The following is a 4,988-nucleotide window of genomic DNA, read 5'->3' as shown; positions in this document are numbered from 1 at the left end:
CCTTACCGTGGAGGGAAAGTGGCTTCAGCCCTTTCTCTCCTGGCCTCTACCAACTTCCACTGACCAGACATATCCCTGCTCTGGAATGAGGGGTGTTTGAGGTAGAGTGTGTGGAGGGGTGGAGGGATTTAAGAAGGTGGCCCTGGGTGAGGGCAGAGACCACAGGGAAATGAAGGCAGAGGCTTGGGGACAGTAGTTGGATTTGAGTGAGGTCAGGGCTTAGGACATGCATTGTGCTTGGGACGAGGTTGGATGTGGTTTGAGTGGGGGCGGGGATCGGGCTTAGGTAGTGGCAAGGCTTTGTCAGGAATGGGACTTGAGTAGGGGGTTGGGTCACGAGAAGGGGTGGGGCTTCGTGGGTGCAGGGATTGAAAGTCCATCAGGGTGGGGCTTGGGGTCAGGGACTGAGCTCAGTTAGGGGTGGGGCCTCGTGGAGGCCGGACTTGGACGGGGTGGAGCTTGGTGGCGATCTGGGTCAAACATGCCAGGAGGCTAGGCGTCAGGGAAGGGGCTTAAGGCATCGGTTGCGCTTCAGTGGAGGTGGGACTTGGCAGCTAGGGCAAGGTTTAAGAGCCAGTGAGGGAGCGCAAGTCGCTCAGTCGCGTCGGACTCTTTGCGACCCCACGGACTATACAGTCCATGGAATTCTCCAGGCCTGAATACTGGAGTGGGTAGCCGCTCCCTTCTCCAGGGGATCTTCCCAACCCAGGGATGGAACCTAGGTCTCCTGCATTGCAGGCAGATTAAGGTTTATGGTTGGGATCCCCTGGTGGCTGAGACAGTAAAGTGTCTGTGCGCAATGTGGGAGACCTGGGTTCGATCCCTGGGTCAGGAAGACCCCCTGGAGAAGGAACTGGCAACCCACTCCAGTACTCATGCCTAGAAATTTCCATGGATGCAGGAGCCTGGTGGGCTACAGTCCATGGGGTCGCAAAGAGTCAGACACAACTGAGTGACTTCACTTTCTTCCACTTTAAGATTTAAGAGAGAGGGGTGGAATTGAGGGCAGAGTAATAATAATTGAGGGCTTCCTCATGACTTGGCCGGTAAAGAATCTGCCAGAGATGTAGGCAGACGTGGGTTCAATCCCTGGGTCGGGAAGACCGCCTGAAAGAGGAAAGGGGGTATCTTTACCTGAAAAATCCACTCCAGTATCTTTACCTGAAAAATCCCATAAGCAGAGAAGCCTGGTGGGCTGTGATGCATGGGGTCGGTAAGAGTCAGACACGACTAAGCGTGCACACTGCAGCAATAATCGTAACTGCACTAGCATTGAATACCAGTTGAGCAGTTTCTCATACCTCTGTAGCAGAGTGCTTGTGAGCACTTCTGTAGAATCAGAATTGGCACAGCCTGAGCAGGGGCTTGTGAAGCAGAACTTCGGCCTTGCCTGGAACAGATCCAATGAAGCAGTGTCCACTACCCCAGCACTAGGAACTTTCTGTGTGCAGCGCTGGAGGGCAGGTCTGGTGCTGCCTGTGGGTGGAATTCTAGCAACTGCACTGCCACTGGATCCCTAACCAGTGTGGTGAACAGCTGTGAGGTGGGAGACACCCTGGCAAAAAGCAGGAGGGCTGGGGTTGCCTGCCAAGGTTTACAGGGTCTACAGGGTAAGGCCACACCTAGGGCCAGAGTCGTCTGTTCCTGCATTGTGGCACTGGAGACCCTTTTTGGGTCCCTTTTCTGCCACTGATTCTAGCTTCCAGACAGCTGGAAAACATAGGCTCATGTTTTCAGCTCTTGGTCCTTGCTCCCCACCCCCCATCTTCCCTCCCCTGCAACAAAGGATACTTCTTTGGTTAGAGGCCAGTGACATCAGCTGTTGCTCCTTAACCTTACCTACTACATGACACCCCTCTGTGATGGAAACTCACGGTCCATGCTGTTCTCAGTATCCATGGCAACGCCACAGCTTGTCACACATTCTCTTCACCCACCAGTTTCATTGCCTTGTGCAGAGCCCCAGTCATCTTTCTCATCTGTCAGGCATTTTCTGAGAAAGGAGGGAACTGGACCTCTTCATCCTCTAACCTCTGACCCAGAGAAGTGGGTACCAGGTGCCCTGGGATGGCACAGCCCAAAGCCATGGCATGGGCATGTGTGCGTGCACACACACACACACACACACACACACACACACACACACACCACCCCTCCTGCTTGGAGGGTTTGGCGGGCCCTGCCTCCCACCTCTGGCCTTTTCACCACAGGCACCTCCAGGACACACAGCAGAGTCCTGGAACTTTGAGGAGGAGCCCACAGCAAGCGGGAGTCAGCAGGGAGGGGGTAAGGTCGGGGAAGCTGGGCCTAAAGAAACCCCTCCATCAAATGACTAATGAAGCCCTGGGAAGCAGGGGCTAAATCCCTGTGACAAGAAAGGGAAGGGGGGTAGTGGAGGGGTTTTGGGTGGGAGTTGGGAGGGTGGGCATTAATGATGTTCCCACTCCATTTCCGTTTATAGGCTGTAGAAAACAGAGATGATTCTGCCTTTGTACTTGGCATTGACCCAAACCTCCTTGTGAGCTCACACTTTGTGAGCTGATTACTGCACTTAGTATTAGACCAGTCCATAGAAAGTGGGAGCAATGGCTGTGACTCTGTTGGAAGTTTGGTGCAGAGGAATGGACCTGGACTCTAGGAAGGCCTTGCTATTCGTGGGGATCCCTGTGGAGTGTAGTGAGGCAGAAATTAAAGAGACCCTGAGGAGAGGCTGAGTCCCTCTGCACCTATAGGGTGCTGGGCACAGTGTTCAGAAGGGAAGACCACGCTAATGGAGTTTTCCTTGAATTGACTGACACCATCAACTATGCTACAGTGCCCAGCCGGATCCTAGGAAATGGAGGTACCTGGGAAGTGGTGGTGAAACCCTGTAGCCCAGATGAGGAATTTATCAACAGAATGAAGGACTTCCTAAAAGATGAGGGCTGAAGAATGGTAGATGTGGCCAAAACCCTGCAGTACAGCACTCACTCGGAGGGCGCAGAGCCAGAGGGTGTGTCTCAAGTCAGGCAAACCAGTCTCGCAGCTTCTGAAAGAAAGTCTGTGGTACTGAAAACTCAAGACATTTTTGGGAAACACTCTCCCAGGTCCAGGTGAAGAGAGCTTTGAAACCTGGCTAGAGCAGGTGACTGAGATGATGCAGCTATGGCAGGTGCATGAGATAGAGAAGAGGTGGCATTTGCTGGAGAGCTTATGTGGCCCTGCCCAGTCCATCATGTGGGTACTGAGGGCCAGCAGTGACTTCATGACAGTGAAGGAGGGCCTGGAGGCCCTGAAGCAGATCTTTGAGGATAAAGAGGACCATAGAACTTCACAGTTTAAGTTAGTCCAGACCTTCCAGAAGTCTGGAGAGACTGTCTCTGGTTTTTTGGTACAATTAGTGCCCCTGATTCAGAAAGCCATGCAGCACAGCCCCTTGTCAGTGAGAAGCGCAGACACGACTTGCCTGAGACACATCCTAGCTCGAGCCTCCCTGACCACTGCCCTCCAGGGCAAGCTCGAGCTACTGGATCAGTGAGAGTGTGCACTCACTTTCCTGCAGTTAATGAAGCTCATTCAAGATGAAGAGGAGTGTGAGGCCACCATGGCAGTGACCGAGGAGAACCAGAGTCAAGCAGAAAGTGTCTGCAGGGCATCAGAAGACAGTGTCCTGACCCCTCAGGTCATGGTGCAGGCAGGGTCAGTTGCTGAGAACAGCACTCAGACCATCCAGGAAGGAATCGTTCTGTTTCTGAAGTGCAGGCGGCTATCCTCCAGCTGTGACACTGGGGAGGAAGGCCACAGCCAGGCATTATTTCCTAGGGCCAAGCACCAGCCTCCGGCAAAGCCCAGGCCTCAGCTGGCAGCAGAAGAGTCAGGGAACGAGAGAGGGGCTGGAGCCGTTGAACCACCCCAAGGCTTAAGAAGCATAGGCTCAACATATCCAGGCACACCCTCTGCTAGCAGGCAACAGAAAAAGTGTAACAGGGGAAGAGGCAGTCCACACAAACAGCAGGGGCCTTGAGTGGTGCAGAGGGGCAGGGAAGCCAGGCCCAGCCACCTCAGCTTCTACCAGCTGGAAGGTGCTCCACCAACCAAGCCAAAATTAGTTCAGGGAGGTGCTGGAGGCCCAAGCAGGGTACCATCATGTGCAGCAAAATGGGTGCCTGCACCTCAGACAGAGACCCCTACATAGCAGAGGCTGAAGAAGGTGTAATCGGGGGCTCTGGCATTGGCCCTGGCTCCTGGCCACCTGCAAACACCCACCCTGTGGGCTCTGAGCTACCAATGCTGATGGGCCCCCAGGCCAAGTGGGGCCTACAGGAGCCTCTCTGGAGGCCATCTCTGCCACAAGGAGCCAGCGCTGGCAAGGAAGAGCTGTGGGGCACACAGGAGATGCTCCGGTGGGGAGATCGCAGGATCCAGCCTGTCTTCAGGATCATATACACTGCCCTAGGGAGTCCCCAGGAAGGCAGCACCCTGGAACCTTTCCGCCATTGAGGGCAGAGGACCCCGAGGCCCATGGCACCCAGCACCAGTCTACAAGCAATCTTCCCCTACCCCGGCCTCCGCAGCCTGGAAGGACTGTAGGGACAAGGGCAGCAAAGACTGTGATAGGGCCCTGGGTACATGGTGGGCAAGTACCCCACAACTGGCTTTGCTGTGAGTGGGTATGCATGGTATAAACTTTTGTTCCAAAGGAGGAAAAGGAGAAGGAGGAGGAAAAGTGGAAGGAGGAGGAGGGAGATGCAGGAAGAGGAGAAGGGGCATGGAGGAGAGGGAGGAAGAGAAGGAGGAGAAGAATTCATTGGCGGGAAGGAGGGTTGTTTTGTCCTGCTTAGGTTTGAGCTTGGTCACTGGAGACCTGAGACTCACCTGGAGAAGTAGCACTCACCAGATGCCAATGCCAAGGTCATCCCCAAAGCTTGCCAACTGGGAACAGCCCTGAGTGGCCAGCCCCAGCCTAGTTGAGGGGTGCCTGCAAACAGCTGTTGCCCACACTGGCCTGA

At 54.6% G+C, this 4,988-nt stretch overlaps 1 pseudogene; it reads left to right on the top strand.

The window, feature by feature from the left end:
- The first annotated feature begins 2,585 nt into the window (after nt 1-2,585).
- On the top strand, nt 2,586-4,003 carry LOC102170591 (annotated as a pseudogene).
- Nucleotides 4,004-4,988: the final 985 nt, after the last annotated feature.

This window comes from Capra hircus, unplaced genomic scaffold (genome assembly GCF_001704415.2).
Source record: "Capra hircus breed San Clemente unplaced genomic scaffold, ASM170441v1, whole genome shotgun sequence".
In the NCBI taxonomy this organism is placed as follows: Eukaryota; Metazoa; Chordata; class Mammalia; order Artiodactyla; family Bovidae; genus Capra; species Capra hircus.
The sequence above is the reverse complement of the archived record's forward strand: the minus strand, read 5'-3'. Positions and strand labels throughout refer to the sequence as shown.